General features: G+C 41.1%; 1 long non-coding RNA gene across 1 annotated transcript; it reads left to right on the forward strand.

The window, feature by feature from the left end:
• The first annotated feature begins 2,265 nt into the window (after positions 1-2,265).
• LOC116061474 lies at positions 2,266-23,952 on the forward strand. Its single transcript, XR_004107725.1, has 3 exons — positions 2,266-2,341; positions 18,618-18,619; positions 23,941-23,952. It is a non-coding gene; the product is annotated as an uncharacterized LOC116061474 (long non-coding RNA).
• The last annotated feature ends 1,005 nt before the right edge of the window (positions 23,953-24,957 follow it).

The following is a 24,957-nucleotide window of genomic DNA, read 5'->3' on the forward strand; positions in this document are numbered from 1 at the left end:
GAAGACACGATGACACAGAAGCATGAATGAATACAGAGTGTGTTATTATTATAGTTACAAAGGGTCAAGATTCAGAGAAAAATAGCTGGATAGACATTCTTTTGCTGCTGGCTCTTCAGCTTTAGCAATCAGGACTCTGTCTGTACCAGAGTGAGAGGTTCAGGAGGATACTGTATGTGGGACAAATTAAACCTGCTTTATGCTCTGGGTTTTAAAGCATGGCCTCTTTAGCTCACCAAGGAAATTGAGTTTGTGACCGAAAAAATGCACTTTCCTCTCTTAACCCCCTGACCAGCCGTCACAGACACACAAACTTTCTCTTTGAAGGCTAAACGGGCAGAAACGAGGGAGGATTGGCTGTTCTGAGGAGTTATGGAAGCCCTGATCCTATTACCCGCCCCCCCTGAAAAATGTGTCTGCAGGCCCCAGGAGCTTTTAACCTTTCGTTGCTCTGCGCTTTGATTCATGGGGGTGGCGGTGCTCTCATGTGAGTGTTGCTTTTTTTTTTTTCAATACTGCGCTGGCCACTGAAAAACGTGGAGACGGTGAATTTTGGCCAAGAGGTAAGTCTGACATTGTCTTCCTGCAAGTGCAGGATTCCCTCTATCCAGAGAAAAGGAAGGGGCAATGAATCCAGGAGTTAAGTAAATGAAAAAAGAAAGCCTGCTGTATGTCAACAACCAAAATAGGAAGTGAAGGGTGCACTATGGCATACTGTGGTTTGGAAAAGAAGTGTTTAGCGTAACTAAACAAAGGAAACGGGACGCTCAGAAGGAATAAATTAATCAACGTTACAGGCCACTTTGCTCGACAATGTGTACTCTAAAAATTGCATTTGTTTTAATCACAGTGTGCTATGGGAGTGTCAACACATTATACATGTATGAGACAAAGAGGCACGTATACAGTAGATGCAGGCAAACTCACAAACATGTTTATTTAATAAGATTTCAAAATGGCTCATTTCACTCTCGGTGTCTCAGGACTTGGGAGAGTAGGATAGTGTTTCCAAACAAAGATGTCTCGTCAGTCAGAAAGATGGCACAGAAATGGGACACAGTTATTGGAAATGAAGCGTATTTGTCATAGGAAATAGGATTTGTTGATATTTAATTTGACAAAGTGTGTAAACTGGGTGGATGGATAAGAAGCTTAATAGGATGTAGAGATTTTATTATTTATTACTAAATAACTAATATCTACAAATTTTTTTTCTTCCTCTCATTTTGGATCACTGACTAAAATTCAGTTCAGATCATGCTATTATATTATTTAGGAAACAGAGTATCTTACAGAATGTTTTGGTTTAATTTTTGATGCTCTCACACTGACCTTTCCACATGATTTAATGCAAAGAGCCATAAAATTAAGAAGAGCTGACAAAAGCCACTTGAAGGCACGCTGCTTTGTTGTGGAACAACAAAGAAGAGCCTTTGGGTTTAGCCAATATTTCATGACAATCATGCATTTCGTTGGCCTCCGCGATATCTACTTGTGTGGCAGTTCATAACTCGCCATGCACCTCAGCTAACGTGTTGGCTCAAATACCACAGAGAAGCTCTGAAAACAGGCATTAAAGTAGGCTAAATCCCCCAAGTAGCTGTGTGCTTAGCATGGTCTCTGAAAGGTATCCAACCGTTTATGTGAAACCTAAGCACTTCTTGATCAAAGGCTTTCAGAAGACTGCGAGGTGAATAAGGAACCTTGTAGAATTCTCTGTTGATTACTTTTTTTCAGTCAGCGCAAGCGGTAGTGTGTGTGTGTGTGTGTGTGTGTGTGTGTGTGTGTGTGTGTTTAGTGTCTCTATAGACAGGAATCTTTTACCAGGGAGAGCGGATTAACACATCAAATCCAGTCCTTCAATCAATAGGGAGGTAATGGAGCGATAGAAAATATCTGCACACTGCCTGCCCGCCCGCACGGTAGATTAAAGTAGCTTTCTCTTTTGCACAACCCAATTTCAACACTGTAAAACAATCTCACAAAAAAAGACAAGCATGCCTTTTTTTTAAGGAAAGTGAAGCCAGATGATGTTGTTCAAAGATGAAGGACTAAAGGAATTGAATATGAATAAGATGATAGAATTTTGTTATTATAAAAGCAGGCGTAGTAGAGAGTAAATGTGATGAGTAATTGTTTCATTTTTAAAATGTTGTGATAAAAGTATACCCCCATGAAAGCAGCTCTGTGAGGCTGTACTTAGGCACAGTGGTGCTTTGAGCTAAATGCTAACGTCAGCATGCTAACAGGACGGGCTAAGCAATCGGTCCCTGCGCCGTCTCTCTTTGAGTTAAGGGGTCCTTGGCTTAAAAAATGTTGAAGACCCCTGATTTAGACTATTGTTTTATTGAATTACCAGACAACATGCTATATGATGATATATATCGTTATCGAGATATCAAAGTACCTACATCAGGATAGAAGATTTCGGCCATATCGCCCAGCCCTACTAACAGCCAGGCTCAATTGGATATTAACATGCTAATTTATTAAGTGTTTGTGCACTATATATATGCAGTCCATTGAACATGTTTAGCAAGTATAAAGTTTACCATGTTCACCAACTTTGCTTAGCATTACATTGGAATGTTATTGGTATTTCGTCATACACCAAAGTATTAAACAAGCTGAAATGTTGATGCTAACATGGCTAAAAACAAGTATTAGCAAATGTTGATATAGTTGCCCTGTTGTTAAAAACCCATAATAATATGATGCTACAACATTTCTTCAAAAAAAGCCCTTTTTTCATACTTTATCCATCTCTTTATTCACCATGTAGGAGCCAAAATGAGCTTTGGGTTTATTTCATGTTTCTTTCTTGTGAATAGTAGTGAGTGTGTGTGTGGATGGATGAATGAATTAGTGAGTAATATGGCCACAGGCCTGTCTACCCCCACCTAAAGGACGGTTAGGAGGCTGAAGGTGGAGCCCAAGGGGAAAGGCAGGAAGCTACAGTAGTGGGCGTGGCCTGAGAGGGAAACGGTCTTTTGACCGTGTGGTGGTGTGCTGTATGATGCCATGACGTGACAAGCCGTTTGCTACCATATAAGAGACTGCTTTAGTTTAATTGTTTGTTTTATTTTACCTCAAGTTTTTTGTAACATTCTACCTACATCAATAACAATAAATGGTCATTGGACCGACTGGATCAACTTTTACTCCTCATCTTTACAACTGCACGCGTCAAGCTATATCCAGCTAAGCCACCAGGGAGGAAAGGGCCGACTGGAAAAGGCTACTATACACCACTACGTAAGATGACTGCATCCTGCACAGCTCCTGACAGTAGCTGCAACACGGTGAGTTTATGTTTGCACAAACTTGACCCCTGACCTCTTCCTGCGGGCTCCCGACCCCTCTCACTGACCCATCAACAGACTAATTTGTGAGCAGTGACCTCTCAGGTCTGAACCAGTCAGTATGACCTCTCTGCTCCAGCCTCTGCACATAGCACTCTCCTCACAATCAATAACAGAACTTACTAAATACTTAGAGATAAAGAGCAGAGCCTTTTAGTGTTGACTCATAAATATTAATGCACACTGCTTCCTCCGTTTTATACATGTTTGCTCCCAAAAGCTAATGTGGTGTTTAACATTATGCTTGTGCTTCACTCAGCACTTTTAAAAGCATACTTTCTTTTTGCCACTGCAATTTAAACATCGACTTGTGCACTTTATAGGCTTATTGTACGTGATATTGGTGGTATTTCCTCATGAAACTCTCTCCTATAGTAGGACGCATATCATTTTCATAAAGATGATAATAAAGACGATTACGCATACTGGTGAACAGTTTGTGCCTTTAGGGATTTTCATACATTGGGCTCGTGACGGAGAGGCTATATTTTATAGTCACCAGGTTCCATGTGGGACATAATTGGTTTAAAACACGGGTTCAATACTATATGAATATGAAGCATTTATTTCTTACAGTAATCATAAGTTTTGAACACATCTTTAACCCACGATCACTGTTTAATAACATACTGTAATAAATGTGTTCATATCTGTAAACAAACATAAGTACGTATAATTGCAGCTATGTTGTACAGTGTTAATAATCCATGACCTGTTTTTCTTGGTAAAATAAGTTATACATGTTGACAAATTAATAAACACTTAAAAATGTCCTTGTATCTGCTCACAATTACATTACAGTGTGTTATAAAGTGTTTATATACTGATTATAAATGCTAAATAGGGGATGTTATAATAAAGTGATAACAGAAAACTTCTTAGATTTATCTTGCAAGCCGTTGGGTGGTATTAAAGAGCTGTTCCAAAAAGATCTCGCCCAGATAGACATATGCAAGATATGGGCTGCTTGTAGCTTTATGTTAAAAAAAGAAAAAGATAGGAATGAGGGCAGGAGATCAAATACGTGATTGGCACAGAGGAGGAAGCTAAGCATATGATTGGCACGTGCAGTTAATGACTGAGGGTGGATCTTGTGGTGTGGCCACAATCCACCTAGTGGAGCCTCAGCATGAGGCCAGCTGTGGAAACACTTTGCTCCACAGTTTTTCCATGTCTCCTATGACATAACATATTAGCAGCACCGCTCTTTATAAATCTGTGTCATGCATGAAAGCGAGAAAAAGAAATCTAAGAGGTCTTTCGGTAGTGCAAGAAGACCATTGATAATTTAATGTTCCTTTTTCCTCGCCCTCTCTTCATCATCTCCATTCCTGTACTTTTTCCTCTCTTCCCAATTTCACACTTTCTTTCGCTGTCTTCCTCCCTCTGGTCCCTCGCTATCAGAAAAGCTGCCTATAAAATCACAAATCATACCTATTAATCTAGCTACTCTCACTTTTCCTTAACAGCAGGGTATCAAAGCATGGCATCAGTTATGCAGTAGCTGGAAAGCTCAGTGACAGGTCGAACATGTAGAAAACAAGAGATTTCCTTGAGGAAAACCAGCACCAGGAAAGTGTACATCATTCGTTGTTGGCTGCAACTCATGCATATACTCAGTTGGATGGAACCTGTGCTCATGAAGTGTCGACTGGTGGTTTAAGACGACTTAGCTGCAGACATGGCACCCCTTCTCTTCTCTGCTTCTCGTCATAGTCATCAGGTTCATCTACCAACCCTTATAGAGCTGGCTTAGGTTTACCTTGGACCAGCTCTTAGTTATGCTGTTATAGTTTTAGACTACCGGGAGACTTCCTTTGACACACTGAGCTCCTCTCTCCTCTCTCTTTCCATCTGTGTGCATTCATATCCCAGAAATGCTTGTTACTAACTTAGCTCTGGGGAGCTTATTCCCCCCAGAGTCCTTGTGTTTTCTCGCTTCGCAGTTTTCCTTGGATTAGGGTGGCACCTAAATCATAGTTGCAGCTGCCGCCATGGTCCTGCTCAGTGCCCTGCTACGCCCTGAACTACTACAACTACTATTTCTAGTCATAGTTCCATTATCTTTATTGTTACTATAATTTGCCACTGTTCATCGTACCCCCAACTGGCACCAGCAGACACCGCCTACCAAGATCCTGGGTCTGTCCGAGGTTTCTGCCTAAAAGGAAGTTTTTCCTCACCACTCGAGGTTTCTGCCTAAAAGGACGTTTTTCCTCACCACTGTTATTGGAATTGTTGGGTCTTTGTAAATTATAGAGTGTGGTCTAGACCTACTCTATCTGTAAAGTGTCTTGAGATAACTCTAATTATGATTTGATACTATAAATAAATTAAAATTGAATTGACTTCCCGCCTCTGATTTGGTTCTTTTTTTGGACATGATTCCACTAAGCAGAGCAGTGGTGTAAGCTCTTATGAAGTACAGAATGGAGATGTGCACACACACACACACACACATAAACACAGCTACATGTAACATTCAGTGTAGTGGGTTTCTTTTGCCATGCCCAGTGCCTCCTTGGCATGCGTCACAGCTTTCCACAGCAGATGGAGAGCGCCTGCATTAACGCTGATGGTACTGCGATTCTCTGAGGCCTCGTTCCTCTCATTCTCTCTTTTCAAGTACTACAAAAGCAACATTTCAAAATTGTCAAAGCTGCAGAGGGGACTGTGTGAAAATGTGATAAGACAAAATGACTGCGCTTAAGCACTAGGGCACAAAGGAGAATCTGGAAAGTAGAAAGACAAACCTCTGGTTTAACTCTTGACAGATTGGATTTGTGAGATGTGTCGGGTACTAAATTGGACAGATATACAAAGTACAATATGTTACCTAAAAGTTTATTTTTTAAATCATAAATATTTCAACAACAACAAATCCCAAAAGTTAAGGGTCTGTAAGGAAATTCTTAGGGTGGGGAGGCGGGCTGAACCCTGTTTGACTTTTTAAAAAAAGCAATACCCTCTTTTCTCAAAACTGACATGTATTGGTCCTAAATAAAGCAAAGACATGACTGTTTTCCTGGACCTTTATGATTCATGGCACACACAAAAAGCGTGTTTGTTACATAGCTATTTTGATGTATCTAGGGCTGGGCAATATATCGATGTTATATCGATATCGCGATATGAGACTAGATATCGTCTTAGATTTTGGATATCGTAATATCATAATATGGTAAGTGTTGTCTTGTTCTTTTTTTACAGTAAAGTGATGTCATTTTCTGAACATACCAGACTGTTCTAGCTGTTCTATGATTTACCTTTACCCTCTATGTCATTAAATCATTTCTGGTGATTATTCATCAAAAATCTCATTGTGTAAATAACATTTTGTTAAAGCACCAATAGTTAACCATACAATATCGTCGCAATATCGACATCGAGGTATTTGGTCAAGAATATTGTGATATTTGATTTTCTCTATATCGCCCAGCCCTAGATGTATCTAGTCAGTCTTGTGTTTAAAGTAAATCCTGCAAGAAACAGATGAAATGAAATATAAATCTGGGGCATGGGAAGATTAAAGGCCCTCCCTTGCTCTCCCAAGAAATGTCAGACCACTCTCCCTTTAGCAAAAAATGAAAAAAATAACCCTCTCCATTTTCTTTTTCTTCTTAGGAGAACAATAAAAGTTGCAATATTTGTCAACCACGTTCCCACCAGTGCTATCCTTAAAAAGGCATTTGAATTCATATGTGCTGGAACTTTGCCACTTTTTTAAATGAAGGACTTGTTCCAGAATAAGACTCTTCCTGAAGGTATTGCAGAGCATCAACTAATGGCCAAATATCTCAAAAGTTGTCCAAGTGAACATATGGATGTGGAGGTCAAGGGAAGGCAAGATGAACATTAAGAGGCATTAAAAGGTGCAGTTTTGAATGTGTGACTAGATGGAGAAGAGTATGAGCAGGCTGAGAGGCAGGGCCTTGGCACCGGCACACAATCCATTTGTTCATGGCACAGGCGTTAATGGTTGAGCAGCTCTGAGCCAAAAAACATAAGAGTGCGCTTTAATCAAAACTTGCATGCATTACCTCCGCAGATCCAGGCAAACATTTGCAGAGGGTGGGCAGGAGGTGAGCAAAAGCCAGTTTGGTCTCTGGAGAAAGGGGATGATGGGGGTGTAACTCCAAAAACAACTTGGGTCCCTGTGCGTGGACCACATGTCGGGTGAGGGGGGGATGAGGAACGTGTGGAGTATCAGAATGGTGGCAGGCGATGGAGGTTTGAACACGGAGGTAGGATTAGGGCTGTCAATAGACCACAGTGTGGCTGATCCTGTCAGAGCTGTGCCGGAGGTTAAAGACCAGGAAATCAGTCTTACAGCACACACACAGACTTAATGCGGTGTGGGTGCAGGCTCTTGCAGAACTTCCTCTGGTGGCTGATGAGGTGTCTTAGCTGATTAATGCCACACAGAACTTTGGAGGTCATTTCCAGGACTTTAATTAGGCCAGGCACTAACTAAATCACACTTACACAATTGAGTTCTCAGTTGAGTATCTTCAATTAGGCTCAGCTGAGGGCCAGGAAACCTGATTACTGTGTTTACTTGAGGAGTAATCCCAAATGTAAAGGTCAAGGGGGAATAATGGAATACTGGTTACCTACTGTAGATACAGGAGATTCGGACCAAATGAAAAGTTATGCAGGCTCTTTACAGTAGTTGTGATAAATGCAGAGGTTGTTTGGGAGACTCATGCTAAGGCCAGACACACCCAAATCCGATTAACGAGCAGAATTCAAGTAATTTGACCAACTCTATGGAGAGGTTGATCCCATTACAACAATGACCTTCCTCCCGTAAACCTGCAGGAAGTGGCTTTTTATGGCCTCTAATTAATTGACCATCGAACCTGCCCACCAGCACATCTGTGACAAGTTATCTTATTTGCTGATTCATAGCTATTCCTGTTTGCAGAGCTTTGTTCAAATAAACTGGGGTTTTGTGTCTCATTACACCACAGAGCAGAGGTGAGGGCTCTGTCATGCCTGAGGCCTCAAGTGGAAGCAGCAGATAAGAAAAGGTATTTATTTTAAATCTCTATATTTAAAGCTGCATTGACACTAACCAATACTTTTATATTAAAGTGCTCATATTATGCTCATTTTCAGGTTCATAATTATATTTAGAGGTTGTACCAGAATAGGTTTTTGTGGTTTAATTTTCAGAAAACACAATATATTTGTTGTACTGCACATTGCTGCAGCTCCTCTTTTCACCCTGTGTGTTGAGCTCTCTGTTTTAGCTACAGAGTGAGACATCTCACTTCTGTTCCATCTTTGTTGGGAGTCGCACATGCGCAGTAAGCACTGCTAGCTTGTCAGTTTCAGAGTATGAGGGAGTGCCATGCTAGCAGCTAGGCGAGCATTATAACATGTGTTACAAAGTGACGCACGTTTGTCACGGAAATAAAGGCTGGACTACAATAGAGCTGTTTGGAGCAGTTTGTGAACAGTGTTTTCTCTGGAAGATGATAAGTCTAAAGAATTTCTAATATGGGAAGAAGTTCCACTCTCTCGTTACTTCCGACTTCTGAACTGGTTGCAGTTCCACTCTTGATCCATATAGGGGGCGCTCACAGTCGAGTGCAGAATGAATGGGACTCTATGGAGCTATACCCCTCAAAATGCACTTTTCTCAGAATATAATTTTTTGTCTAGTAATTTGAATGTTGCATTCGAAAGGGGAGGCTAAGAAAATACACACTTCTGGGTGTTAGATTTTTTTTAAAGTGGCTTTTTTGTTCTAAAAAGCCTTTTAAAATGTCAATGACGTCATATGCATATACGGCCAGAGATACTGCTTTACGGCAAGCTCTGAGTTGCTTCCTTTTTTCTCTCGAGGCATCGACAACACAGCTGACAGGTCAGACTCTCCCTGTCAACACACGTGCTAGAAAGAGGTTTGCCAATGTTTTAAAGACCACGCCGAAATATTCACTCTGACATTCTGGTTCTGCTTCGGATGCCGTCAAGCGGGATCTCTGATCGTAATCAGTCCTTCACTGACCAATCAGCATTCATTAGCAGAATGCTAGCGTGTTATGGGCAACAACGACTCAACCTGTAAGAAATCAAAAGGACATAAGTACTCGTTCATTCAACTTTTGACCTATAATCCATGTTGAACTTACAAAAACTATAATTAAATCTGAGATTTCTCAACGACAATCAGGCGAAAGAGACAAATTTAGCCATCTAGCTCAATAGAGTCCCATTCATTTTGCACTCGCCTGCGATCACCCCCAGTGGAACTCTGATGGAACTGCAACCAAATTCGGTACAATGGGGCTGAATAGGGAGTGGAAAGGCTTTCCGTAGACCGGCTTTGGTAAGTTCCTTTGGGGTGGACTTTGGGCTTTTTCACTTTGTAAACCTATAATGTGCACAAAAAGATATATAACACAATAAAGGAAAGGGGAAAAGCCAAAAAGCATAATATGAGCACTTTAATAACGCTTGTAGTGAGGAACCCACTACAAGAATTATCACCAGCTTCAGCAGTTCCCATCAGCTCTGCAGGAGAGTTTTAGCGTCTTTTAGCTCATTGTTTTGGTTTCATGGCCCTCAACTTTATTGTTTTGGTTCAGTCTTACTACTCTCACAACATTTTCAGCGGCAGACAGCTGTTTTCAGCACAAAGTGTTTGATAAACCCACTGTAGCAGCAGACAGACAAAGTTTGCAATTAGCTGATGTAACGTAATGTGGTGGAGCATTTAGCGGCTAAAAAGCCAGGTATCTTCCTCAGGATTGTTACTGTACAAACCTGATCAAAGCTAAAAGGAGAGTTGAATATTGGACTCAAGAGATGGAGATAGACACAACTCTGAATAAATGTTGTCACATTGACAATCAAAAGTCTGGAATATCAGTGTGGGGGATGAAACATTATGGAACTTTTTTCCCTGAAACCTCTGAATATGTTCAGTCTTTTATGTATTTGTCCTGTAATATTCTCATTGTATGTTCTTCATAGGTATTTGTTGTAGTATTGTTGTATTAGCCTACTTATATTTATTTTTTAAATACCTGAATTTTTGTATATTTTTGTCAATAAAAAAATCCAAAAAAACAAAGTAAATATAATTGTGGGCGGGGCTGACCTTTGATAGCTTGTGATAGTTTCTGTGTGCTTGCTAATGTCAAGGGAGGTTTGAAAAAGTTCCGATTTTGCTGAAATTTTCACCTTGAAAATAAAAATGGCGTTACTAAATTATATAATTAACGTGTCAAAGCAATTATCCGTAGCACAATATTTAAAGAAACCATGGTTGGAGGACGTAATGAGGATTTGGCTAACTAACGTTAGCTAGCTAGCTTAAAGCTAACAGCAGGAGAGAGAACTGCCGATTTGACAGCCACCGTCACGCCCGCTACAACTCACGCAAACTCGGCTTTACCGCCAGCATATCAGTGTAATTATCTGTTATGGATTACATTAACATCATCTCCCTTTTTAACGCCACACACCACCCCGCCTGCACCTTGATATATGCTGGCAACGTCTCCACCACAAGCCACCCATGGTAAGTTAAAACGCATTGTAATGCCCGTCGTGGCCGTTGAATGACAATGAATACTGTTGGTCATTAATAATGAATATGATGCGGTCACTGAAAGTGCACTGGAGTCTTGAAATGGTTTGTTACTATGTGTTGGCTTTGCATTTAGAGCGGTTGAAGTTTTCTGCTTGTACAGAACATGTGTTGATGGTGTTTTTTTAGTTTGTTTATGTCTGGTTGGTTTTCCTTGGTTTTGTTATTAAAGTCTGTAGCTACATCTCAGCTGTCATGTGTTTACTCTGAGAACTTATCACACTTGTCAAGTGCATGATAGAGCCTAGTATGTCAAGCCTCTGTTAATGATCGACATTTTAACAGGTCTGCACAAATGTGTTTTTCTCTGCCTATGCTACTGGGTAGCAGAGAAATATCTCTAAAGTGTGTGTTTTAACCAGTGTTGGAAAAAGTATTCAGATCCTTTTTTAAGTAAAAGTATTAATACCACACTGTAGAAACACTCTGTTATGGTCACAAGTGAAAGTCCTGCATTGAAAATGTTTCTTAAGTAAAAGTATGTAAGTATCATCAGGAAAATGTAGCCTACTTAAAGTGTTAAAAGTAAATACTCAATGCAGAAAATTCCTCACATTTTAGAAACTGGAAACGATCAAACAGTTTTGTCAATCAACTACGTGTTTAATCGGCTGTACTTGTAGGCCTTTATATTGTTGGGTAGTTTGATTTATAGTAAAACATCATATTTTAAAAACCATGTGTTTTGTGTGCACATTTTTTTTAATTTGTATTGTAACTAGCTGTCAGATGAATGTAGTGGAGTAAAAAGTACAATATTTCCCTCTGAAACGTAGTGCAGTAGAAGTAGAAAGTGGCATGAAAAGAAAAAAGACTCAAGTAAAGTACAAGTACCTCAAATTTGTACTTAGTACTTAAGTAAATGTAGTTACATTCCATTACCACTGGTTTTAGCCTTGTTGTGGACTAATTTACTAATTTCTGCTTTAATCCTCCATCTCCTGATGTAACAATGCCGGTTATGAAGATTTGGGTGTACTAAGCCCTCTACGGCTCCACATCACTGTGGTTCTCCAGAGACTTGATCAAAATACGTCATGTTACAGAAGCCTTAACTGCCATTTCACTGTAACATTTATTACAGTAAAGGACCACGAACATTTTAAGAGAGCTGAATGAAAGCTGATAGAAATCTGGAAAAAGTGAAAACAAAATTTCAACCAATTAGTGCAGAGATTGTCTCCTCAGGGACTGCTGCTGTTAGTGTTAGTCAGCACAGCTAAGAGCAGACTGATGAATGAAAGCTGCTGCCAAACAACACATTGGATGAAAGTATGTGGGTGATGAATTTAGCCAAAGTCCTTGTGGTGCCTACCTCTCTCTCCCTCCCTGTTTCTGTCTCCGTCCCACGCCCACAAGAGTTCATCAAGTGCCATCAAAGCCTTGTGCGGCCAGAGGGAACATGTTTTCTTTCCTGTTTCACCATTTTATGAGCAACCGCAACGTATTTCCCATGTCTCCCTGTCTCCCCTCTCTGCCTCCTTTTTCTTGTTTCCCTTCTTCAATCTATCCTCCTCTGTGACTGATTGCATAACACTCCATGTGTCAGGCTAATGTTTTAAATGTTCAGTTAAATACCTGTACTCCAGTTAAAGCCATTGCTCTCCGGGAGGAGGCATTCATAATTTGCCCTAAGCAGAGGCTTGGGAGGAGACAGAGAGGAGAGAGGGAGCAGCAGACAACGACACATTAGTCTGATCACAGAGGGATATTCCATCTTGTTGAGAAGCCGTTTTTCATAAAGCGCCATCGTGGGATGTTTTTAATGCAGCTTAGAGGAAAATGCATCGGGAATGGTTTGGGTGTTGGGCGGTCTGTGATGGACAAAGTTGAAAGGAAAAATAAACGCAGCAGTCCTTCAAAGAACGTCTACAAAGCTGTTGGCTGCCAGAGTTACCATAATAATTTTGAGGGACTGGATACAGATTATGTGGAGACCCCCCTGAAATATAGCAGCTCCTCTCCTCTCTGTTCAGAGGTTTCCTGTTAGATGATGGATAGGTTCAGTTTTGTGCCTCCTGTGTAAATAATCAAACCTTGACTGGCCTCTCTAAATGCAACAAGACTGCATTATGCCACAGTTGCATCACAGGTTGTAATAGGTCACATTATACAGAACTATCACAGCAATGCCATAAATACCTGAGATAATGTTTAAACACAGTGATGTCTGCGGGGTAATTCCCAAAATGTTTGATGAAGCTTAAAAAGATGTCGAAACTAAACTAAACTAGGATCCTGTATCACGAAGCTAGTTCAACTTAGTCTATCTCTTTGGCTTCACTGAACCTAACATTGGTGATCCTTTGGTCATTTCTTAATCAAAAAGCTGCTTTTATAATTTACTGAGCTAATTGATAGTGTGTTTAGATACTATCTAAATATAATCACCATTAGGCTGTTAGTGTAAAGTAAAGTAGCTCTCTGTCAGAAGTCCTGTTTCAAACCCAAAAGTGGTTGTGCAAAAAATATTACTTCTATCTCTGACATGGTTATCATGGTCGGCAAAATGATTCTACTTAACCATAAAAATGTCTCAATTGCTCTTTATTACTTGCCACTTTATTGTAAAATCAATACTTTTGTCCATGTCAGGATCCTGTAGGTATGATGACTCAGTTTTCCCTGTGATCTGATTGGTCGGTAGAAAGGCTGCAGATTTTTATTGACCTGATCTTATTGAGTTCTGGAGCAGTCTAGCTGTGCAGCGTAGTTTACCCTGATTACCTAGTCTGGTTAAAAGTGAATCAGCTTTATAATATTGGGAAACCTGAGTCATGCCCGAAAATGGCCTGCTAACCCACTCATCTTGCTTCTTGATACAAGGCCCTGGTGTCTTGTGGCCAGAAAAAAAAAGGAGAAATGTGTGAGGAAAGGGATGGAACCCTAACGCCGCCTTCACATTGGCACAGTAGATATGGCTGCGAAATGACTGGAAGTCATTCATCTCCTATGGAGATTCGCAGACTGCATGTGAATGGGTCCGAACCGATGCGAACGAGTGCGGTGCGGAAAAAAATCGTGTCCGTTGGTCACCCGGATGCGTTAAAAAAGTTGAACTCGTACGACAGGCAACGGATGGTTCCTATCCGACAATCCGAGCGGAAGTTAGCATTGCTATGGTACTGATAAACAAATCTGAATTCTTAACTTTTAATTAGTGTGTAATATATATATATATCTATATCTATATATATATATATATATATATATATATATATATATATATATATATATATATATATATATATATAGAGAGAGAGAGAGAGAGAGAGAGAGAGAGAGAGAGAGAGAGAGAGAGAGAGAGAGAGAGAGGGAGGTAAAAGATCGATTCATTTTGGAGTATGAGAAAAATTCTTCCATGTAGAAACATTGCATAGGATACCTGCTATGGCTAATTAGTTGGTTAGCAACAGACATCGAACTATTGACATTATGGGCCCTATTTTAACAATCTGAAACGCAAGTATCTTTGTGGGCGGATCTCAGGCGCTGTTGCTATTATACCGGCGGGATAAAAGACTCTTGTGCCCGACGCAAATCTAAAATGGGTTGGTCTGTGTACAAAGTCAATTGCACTGGGTGCAAGATAGGGCCCTATACCTCTATATCACATTTAACCCACCTGACATATCAACATCCTGGGCAACTTTTCTCCACGCAGCAGCCTTTCTGTTTATATCAGATGAGAGATCATAGAGAATTGGACATTCGGACACTGACAGAATGAGTCGTTCTAGTCTCTCTGCCATTTTTTTTTTCTACTCGCTTCCGACGCTTTCAACGGTGTAGTACGACGTCCACTGGGGGCGCGTTGCGTATTATGGAGCTGATTTCAAGTGCCAGTGTGAAGGCGGCGTATCTCTGAAACTGTTGATGTGATGACAGGTTTGGTATTTGAATTGGACACAGCAAGGTCGAGACAAAGAAAACAAAGCAACATAGTTGCAGAACCTCTTGTAGCTTTTTGCTTGTAAAACTTGTTTTTCTGCCCGTCACAGTCAAAGGTTTACGGCCATGTGCTTGTCCTGCACTTGTTTTCCAGCCGACTCTTGGAATTCCAATAAAAGTCATCACAGTTGTGTCTGTGCTGTTCGGTATCCTGTGTTTGGACACGGCAAGGGGAGAGGTCCCGCTGAGATCTCTTTCACTAACAGATGGGAACTTGTGGGTCCATTAGGCTGAGAAGCATGCTTCAGCAGGTTCAGTCAGGAGAGCTGCAGGATCCATTGATTCTCTGGTGAAAAGAAAATTACAATCCAGACATCTAGTTTCCAATTCTTAGGAGCTTGCCGGAAAAGACCTCCTATTTATGTGTTAGCGCATTGCTGAGAACTGTTTTTTCCATTCGCAGATGTGTGGCTTGCGAGCGGTAAGATGACGGATGTGTTGCACGTTCGCCTCCTGCGCTTCCACAAATGAGACAATGTTGATCTGTTTCATATTTAAACCCCATCCATTAAAACAGACAAAATAAAGTTATATGGCATTTTTCTTCTTCAGTTTGCTGTAGTTAATCCAATTTGATCCTCGCACCCTGCTGAGGATCCCAGCAGGCCTGAATCAACCTAATGCCCTGACTCCCCCCATTTCGGCTGGCTGTAGGCCGTTAATGGGGGATAATGAGGCAGAAACTGAGAGTCTGTCAGGTAGAAGTAACAACAGGGCTGCTGCAGTTCACAACACAGCAATGCAGCTGCATCCGATCACGTCTAAAGGCAAAAGTGTTAATACCTGTCGCAATGGCCACGCTCATAGACAGGGCTAAAAGCTTGTCGTTGTAGGAGACTCTTGGTGTTGCAAGGCCAGGGTCACGTAAACCACAGAGACAGCTGGAGCTGTCATTAGGCTACTTATAAACTGACTGCTGTTCCAGACAGTGAATTACATAAATAAAGCATACATGCAATAGTAGTGTAGTACAATTTCAGCCACAAAAGTAGTTAAAACTCAAAATTAAACTCCTCTAAATGTGGTTTGACCCATACATATACTACAGTTTCTAGATATTACCAAAAATGGTGTGCGAAAAAAATCAAAAATCCTCCAGTTAGCAGCAATCCTCAAATAAATCCTAAATAACCTTGTTGATGAGTGACATCAGATTAAAATTGCAATACTTATTTTCAATTCAGAGGCTGGCTAAATATATGCAAATAACAGTTCAGTTCAAAACTGATGGGCAGATGCGCATCTCCAAGCACACGACACATCAAACCTTGAAGTAGACAAGCCACTGTAGCAGGAAACCATGCCATCTGTCAGCGAACAATAAGAGGATGAAGCTACAGTGAGTATGTGATCACCAAAACTGGATGGCTGGAGAGAAGGACAAGATTGAGTTTTCGAGCACCTCACAGTTTGTGTTGCAGTTTGCTGATGGCAGGGTCATAATTTGGCATTTAAACGGCATTAACCCTTAGAGCCATTCTGCCCGGTGCCAACAGTACAGTGCAAGCTGCTGCTGGTAGTGTAATTGTTTAAATATCTTATCACATATTAGTGCTACCGGTTTTTATGTAAACAGTCCTTAAATCCAACGATTTTACACGTCAAAGTCTGTTTACAGGTCTTAGGGAGAACTAAAAAAAAAAGTAGTATTTAACCTTTTTAGGCTCCAGAGGGAGTGGAGGGAAAGTTGTTAGATGTCAAGTTGCATTGTGGGTAATGCAGGCACCAGGTTTGACAAGGTAGAAGAATGTATTGGTTAAAAAACACTTTTTTCTTTTATTTTTAAACTGTCCATCATGAGTCCGATAGTGTTACAGGAGTGCAATGCACCAGGTACATACCTGCAAACTGGTCGCTTTTCAGCTAAAATCGCCGTTTTGAATGGGAAAATGTCATCCACGTGAATCGTGTAGATCTGTGAGTTTTTATTTGGGGGGGGGGGGTTCCTTAACGACTGTTATCTACCGGACCGAATAGCAACGCGGATTTCGGTGCCTTATTTAGGTGCCACTTAAATGCCTGCGCTTCTCTTTGATGCTCCGAAAACGGACGTTAGAGGGAACTGAAACATCGCTGCACGGGACGCTAGTCAACACTACACTCAACAGCAGCTAACGTTAGCCTACCGTTAGCTAGCAGCTGGAGTAAACACGGTTAAAATGCTGACAGCTAAACGGTGTAAAAGTGTGACTGTATTTCACTGTAGAGGATTCTAACACCAGACTGTAGCTGCCGTTGTCTGAAAAACACAGACTCAGCCTCGCCTCGCCAGCCTCGTGGTGCATTCACAGTTATTGTAGTAGTATAGTAGTAGTGTAGTATTGTAATACCTTTTTCCCATCCAGTGGTTGTTTTTGTAGTTTAACAGGAATTTACTGGTGAAATAAGTTATGTGTCACCTTTTTCAGCCCTTCAGAGTTTGCAGGTATGCAGGTAACAAGTGATACTCTTTCTTGATGGTTACTGCCTTTTTCGGAGGAGTGTGTCCTTCAGGATGGTATATGATGCTATTAAGAATACATGGCCTCAAGATGATGCCATATTAATTAGAAACTATTGGCCTGCACAGTCCCCTGATCTCTACCTACAGCAATGCTGTTGGTGAAAGTCACCTGTGGAACTTGTTGTTGTAGCATTTTGTTGAGTTCAGAGACCTTTCTCTTTACACAGTACACTGACTCCATAGGACACGAGTTTAAACTTAGAAAGTTGAACTGTAGGTATATGGAGCTACGCATTAGGAATGAGGGGGCTGAGAAAAATACAGTGTATCAACATTGTGATGATACATTTACAAACTCTTTGTTTTTGAGTGAATATGCTTAAAAAAGAGATCTCACTGATGTGCTCTGGTGACGGCATCATGCTGGAACACATCAGCAGGTCAATAAAATGACCAATTTTAATGAAGTGCTGCATTCTGGGGAAAAAAGCAACACTTTGGTTGCCTAAAACAGGATATATTTTGTAAGACATGCTCACATAGCAGCCTTGGAAATCAGTTTGGGTACGTTAGTGCCCTGGAGGGAAAAGTCTGAAAAGTACCACTACAGTGGGACATGTTAGGGATTGGCAAAGCAAGGGCAGGCTGGGTAGCAATCTGAGCGAAGACAGCAGCTTGTTTGAGAATCCTATCTGCTGTTGGAGCTCCTGCATGAGCTGCTGCTGTGAGAGAGATAATAGTTTTGTCCCTCCTCCAGGCTCCCCGTCTGCTTCTGGTAAAGCAGACTGGCCCATTTATGAGACAGGAGGAAAGTGGGGGAACTGACGACGTGCATGGATGGATGAAAAGATTGGTGAGAATCAGGCCTCGGGCACTGAACAATGTCATACTGCCATGATTCATGTGCTGGCAGTTGGGAGGCAGTATTTCATGCCGTGTTTCGCGGTGGTGGTGGTGGTAGTCGAAGTGATGGTTGTATCAACCTGTATGTTGCTCATGTGCATGCGTGTGTGTGCATGTGTGTGTCTGTGGTTGCCAACTTAGTGGTCTAGGTTACTATAGGATGTAGCAATTATGAACCAACATGTCTGTCTCATCACAGCCCGCCTCTTGGCCTGTCAGTCTCATGTCCTTGTGGTTGCACCTCAATAGTTAAAATAATAAATAGGGCCAGGAGCAATTGATTTACTGTGATTCAGTGTGGGAAAAATGCACCAGAGTGACTTGATGTCACAGTGCTGGAATAATTAGACAGACGTTTGATGAAGACAGACTATGATTAACAGATATTTAGTGGGCAAAATTAGCAACAGTGCCAATAGAGTTGATTCAGTATTTTATATATATATATATATATATATATATATATATATATATATATATATATATATACTGTTGCAAGAAAAGTTCGGAACAGATTTAGTAACTTGTTTTTCACTTACAGTCTCTGTCTGGAGTTCCCCAGTTAGACACAAGTTGACTAGTGTATCACCACCAAAGGCACCAGTCCACCCTATGCATCATCTCTATATTGCAATTTAATAGCGTACTATCAATGTGTCATTAAATACTTAAATACAGCTATTACTCATTAAAGGTGACTTCAGTAAGTTTCCCTGCGGCAGTAACTTTCAGTCATGCTCTTCAGCACTGACGCAAGTTTGTATTGGGTGTGTGTAGTACTGCAGAATGGCCAGTGTACAGCATACCTGTGGTGTTTATTCTCACTGAAAAATACAGGATGGTGCAGCTGCACCAAAACAGAGGGGTTAGAGCAGGCTGGAGTCCAAAACTGAGGCTAACTCTCACTCTGGCACCAAGCTTTGGATTTCTAGTACAGCATGTGGAAGTGCTTTTGGCTTGGAGGAGATGGAGCATTAAAAAGGAACGAAACAAATGGTGGCAAAAGCAGTCTCCGCGGGGCGGCCTCTAGCTCACCCAGTAAGAGCGTTCTCCTCATGTTGGCTGAGTCCTGCAGCGGCGCGGGTTCGAATCTGACCCGCTGCCCTTTGCTGCATGTCATCCCCTATCTCTCTCCCCCTTTCCGGTCTATCCACTGTCAGTAAAGGGAAAAATGCCCCAAAAAATAATCTTAAAAAAAGAAAAAAACAGCCTCCGCACAAGGATAAAGGAGCTGGGACAAAAGCACATTACTCTTCATTTCTGTTACCTTCAACTCGCCAGTAACCATACGCCGGAAAAACAACAAGCCACAGAATTATGATGAATGCAGTCAAAGGGGGAAAGCGGCTGCTAACTCGTAACACGCTGCATGCATCCGATCCTTAAATTCAGTTTCATTCGAGGGGGCAGATTAAATTACTGCTCTTGCCAAATTAATCAAGTTTCCTCTGAGATTGTCTCGCCCAGCTCTTATCATTGTTGCGTCTGGTGAAGCAATATCAATTTTGAAAGCACGTCATGCTTGATTTTACACTTTTACACAAATATTTAATTAGCCACTGTTAAGAATGCTGACCTTTTTTTTAAGGCAGCTACCTCCCCTGACTTGACCTCCTCCCTGTGATAGAGCCAACACCCAGGATTATGACAGGCTTTCAACAGTGCTCAAGGGTTATCATCAAGTCCATCCACCAGTCTCAAGGCTAATATCAATGTCTCAAGGGTGTGCAGATAACCATCATTTTCCTCCCTCTAAACCCTCCTGTTGGTCCCCGGAGTGGAGGCTCAGCTGTCTCCTAAAGCCTGTTTTTACTTCACCCCTTTGCTGTTGTCACAACATTTTCATTACATTGCAGCTTAAGCCCTTAATGACCCCCTTCTAAGACTAAACATGGGGTCAAACAGGGTGTTGCCTGGACAAAAAGCAGGAGAGGCGACAAGGGATCTGGTTCATAGTCCCCCTCTTTACGCCTCTACGCCTCTTTGAAATAAGCTTGATAGCAAATTCTTCCAAGCTGCAGGGAAATTATATAATGTGTCTCTTTGTAAACTAATACGATATCTGAACTTGGCATATTTTAATTTTATATTTGGATTTTGTTTTTGTAAATGAAAGGCTCGGCAATAAACAACTTCTCCCTGTCTGTATGGTCTCCAAAGTGGTTTCACTTTACAGCTCTGTAAAATAATGGATTAAATGAGCACTAAAGAGAGTAAAAGCCCATATTTGGTACCAATTACACTCACTCATACCAGCCCCCACTCCATGTAATTGCTGTTGGACCTGACAAGAGTTTCTCTCCAGAATATAAGCGGCACAAACCCGCTATCCTTACAATTCAGTTGATGCTGAGACAAAGAAAAGAAAAGTTCCTGTAAATTTGGTTATGTTAGTCTGTCCCTAAATGATGTTACAGATTTTATTCATTTATTATTGTTGCACCCTGAAATAAATAAAATTGTATCATTTGAACTTGCAATTACACAAATAATTTAGAAGATTTTTGTTATTTCGTGATGAAATGCATTCATATTAAAATTGCAAGTGAGTCATAAAAATGCTTTAAGAAAGTTTAAAGATTAGTATGTGCGTTAGTAGTGTGTATTAGTAATGGCATGCATTCTTCCAGTTTTAAAGTCTTTTTGCATTAAAAAATCACTAGGATTTAAAAACACGGCAATCTCTCAAATATTGTGAGGATTGGCTGAAATAATGTTTATTCATGAATTCCTGCAGAGACTGTTGCTTAATACTTACTTTTTGAATACAGAGCCATGAGATAGCCATGTAGCTAAATCCAGTCCACAGTGATTATAAGGACTATTGAACTAAGATATTTTGTATATTTTGTATCATGATAACTGTGACAGGTTGACGGGGCATTTACCCTGAATGAGCCTTCCCACATTAAAGAGCTTGAAAATTATCCATATAAACTCGGGACATGACGGCTCATGTTGCTGCTGCTGTCTTGTTGTGTGCGGTGGGAAGGCATTTATTTGGTTGCCGCTGTCTAACTCAGTCTCCAATAGTGTCAATTTATTTCTTCAGTCTGGTCTCTATGGCTGCTGGTTGTGCCGCTGCCAGCTCTGTGGTGCTGAGTTCAGCAGAGAGACGAGCTAGCTAGGCTCAGAGCTGGGTGTGATGTCTGTATGTGTTTGCTTGGTTTTCCACTGTCCAAGTCCAAATGAAATGAGTGATGGCTATGAAGGCTCAACGTAGTGCCGGGACTTGTTTCACAGCCAGCAGGCTTCTGAGTCTGATTAACTTGTTTACGCAGACAGAAAACAGGAATGGGTGTAGGCGGATGTAGAGTCATGTAGTTTGGACAGAGGAGAAAATGGACAGAAAAGTGTGTTTTATTAGTGTGGATTCGAATCATTGCTTCTCCCTTTGGAAACAGTAACAGAACACATTTTTTAAATGAAAAGTGGGACAGTTGTTTTTTCAAAGGGGGCATCTCAGGGGCGACCTCTAGCTGTACGCCCCATGTAGGCTGAGTCCTTGGCAGCGGCCGCGGGTTCGAATCCGACCCACGGCCCCTTTGCTGCATGTCGTCCCCACTCTCTCTCCCCTTTCCTGGCTGTCTGTCAATAAAGGCCATAAAAGCCCAACAAAATCTTAAAAGAAAATAAATAAAAACAAACAAAGGTAGCATCTAGGATTTTCAAACTACCTAACTACCACTCCCATGCTAAATCTGCTAAATACCAAGAACAACAAAGGGGAGAGTTATACTATGTTGAGGTCGCTTTAACAATGACATTCAGCTTTAGTTGTCGAGACCGAAGCTCTCTGTACAAAGCATTGTGTTGTGGTCTGGGCTTTGCAGATGAGATAACCGAAGCCTGCATCATAGCCCACAAAATAGGCTTCGCATCTGCCAATCACACTTTTCCAGTTAGTGTGACGCAGCTCTTCTTCTCGTGTCTTCTAGAGGATTAATAGCCCCACTGAGTGACTAAATATAAAAATGTCTCACCATTTTGCAAACCAAAGTCAACTTATTAAAATGGGACTAGGGGTGGACAGTGGTTGACATTTCTCCTATACAGTCTCTGCAACACTGAGGGGAATATGGTCTCCCTTTTGTATCACCGAATGCCTCAACATTATAGCACACTCTGATGACATCAGCACAGTCATTTTAACAACTTCCAAACAGCTTCAGAACTACTTGCAATGTTATTTATAGAGATCTTTATGGTGAACTTGCATCTCGATGAGGTTTTAAAACAGCAGAGTTCCAGTATTTCCTTTATTGCACTCCAAATAGAACTCCTTGGAGAATTATCCTCCTGCCCTTGAGCTTTTTGCAGATAAGAATTCTGTGCTGGCATAAGGAAGATAAGAAATACCTTAAGGCACCTGCTCCCAGGGAAAAAACGTCCCCCATGTGTAAGTTTCTGAATAGCCTTTGGTACCTGTTAACATTACACTCCCTTCTCCCGTCCTCGGCCGCAATTAGCTCACCTTTCAGTATAAAAGTCCTTCTTGGCCTGCTGGCCAAGGCAGCAGATGTTATGTTGGCCTGCTCACGCAGACATGCTTGATCCAAGATGATTGGCCGTAATTATAGGCTGTAAGCTGATAGTGGGGGAATAGGCAGCCCATTGAGATGTCAGTCCTCCCAGTGTTTATGAATGCATTCAGGCACTGTCACGGGTACAGCCTCAACAGCACGAGGGTTGATAGAATGAGGGGAGGTAACTGGGATTTCAATAGGAACACCTGGAGAATTGGACTAGGTTAAACAGTGAAATGTTTGTGTGTGTGTGTGTGTGTGTGTGTGTGTGTGTGTTGGAGGGGGACAATGTTACAGCTGGTGTCTGTTAGGAAACATTTTGTAACTTTCAAAGAATTTGAAATGTCTTCAGTTTAAAAGGAATAGTTGACATTTTGGGAGATGCGCTTATTCGCCTTCTTGCTGAGAGTTAGACGAAAAGATTCGTACCATTCTTGTGTCTGTACACTAAATTTGAAGCTACAGCCAGCAGCCAATTAGCTTAGCTTAGCAAAGAGACTGGAAGCAGGAGGACACAGCTTGCCTGGCTCTGTCCAAAGGTAACAAATCCCTCCACCTCTAAAGCTGAATATATCTTGTTTGTTTAATCCATAAAGCCCTTTAAATTCACAAAATGTTTGTACGGATTAAACAAATGAGATACAGCGTGTTAAGTAGTGAGCTTTAGCGGTGCTGGTGGGTGGATTTTTCACCTATTGGACAGAACCAGGCCAGCTGTGTTCCCCTGCTTCTAGTCTTTATGCTTAGCTAAGCTAGCAGTCTCCAAGCTGTGGCTTCATATTTAACGGACAGATGTGAGAGTGGTATCAAAATTCTCACCTCAATAAATAAAGCTAATTTCCCCAGAATGTCAAACTGCTTGTCTAACGATCCCTGTTGTAAAAGTTTCACTTGAATAAAGTGTTTCTAAAACTACGAGCTGGGCTTATGTCTTGCGTGTGTCCCCACACGACCAGAAATGTAATTTATTTTAATGAGTTTTGGTCCCAGCAGAAAAGAAAGTTTGAAACCTGCTGCAGGGGGCACATCAGCTATTTGTCATCAGCTCATTGAATGAATCACGGCCCTGTTGCATTGTCCCTTTAGACTAAAGCAAAACAAATTTAAGCAAATGACTTCAGCAACTTTGTCTGTGTGTGGAAGGAAAAGATAGAAACTAGGTAGTGAGAGAGAGAGAGAGAGGGCTGTATGTTGGGAGGCACCTAATTGTCTACTGCAGCATGTAATGACAAGCTTACTTCACATCAATCTTTCATTATTAAGAGCTATTTCTGTCTTGATGCAGTAGGCAAACAGATTCATCTTCTGGATGGCGCTGAATTAGGCGGGAGACACTGGTCTGTCCGCTAACTAAACAGCAAGAAACAAGGAAAAGACAAAAGTGAATGAATGTAAAGTGTTAGTAGCTAAATTGAAGTGAGAATTAGCTGAGGAAGTTTGCAAGTAGATCAGTAAGTTTACTTTTGGAAGTGTGTGGAAACTTGCTTGAGTCAGTATCATCTCATAAAATGCTTTATTACCGCCATGATCAGACATCAATGTGATCCCAAAATGTCTCAGAAATAATGACTATAGTATGACATAGTGTAGATTGACTCAGTGCTACAGATTAAACAGAACTCAAATGTTGACACTTGTAATGTAATAAAATGTCATTTTTATTCATATTGCATGCAGAAATGTCAGTCGCATTGCCTTCATTATAATAGTCATCTTTAGTTCACAGTATCATGTCAACTTTTAATGTATTTCAGCTGTTTCTGATGGCATTTTACCTTTGAGAACACTGCCCCCTATCTTTGGAAACTATATAGCAACTTCTCTGCTTTAGTGACTCAAGACTGAAAGAAATCTGCTGGTACAGAACAAATATGGTAGATGACAGAAGAGAGAAGAAGCTTAAGTGAAACTTTTAATTAAAAACCATTGCTTCATTTTGTATGTATTGCATACTGCACTGGCCCATTCATCAGCTACGAGTGTGAATCAGTGAAACATTGAAATTGCGGTGAATGGTTGAGAATGAGCGAGCTGGGCACTGTGCCAAGGCAGGTCGGACATGGAGATGAGAGAGAGAGAGAGAGAGAGAGAGAGAGAGAGAGAGAGAGAGAGAGAGAGAGAGAGAGAGAGACGTCTGTGCGGATTTGACTCATCTCCATCCTCCTA

This window comes from Sander lucioperca, chromosome 22, assembly GCF_008315115.2.
Source record: "Sander lucioperca isolate FBNREF2018 chromosome 22, SLUC_FBN_1.2, whole genome shotgun sequence".
In the NCBI taxonomy this organism is placed as follows: Eukaryota; Metazoa; Chordata; class Actinopteri; order Perciformes; family Percidae; genus Sander; species Sander lucioperca.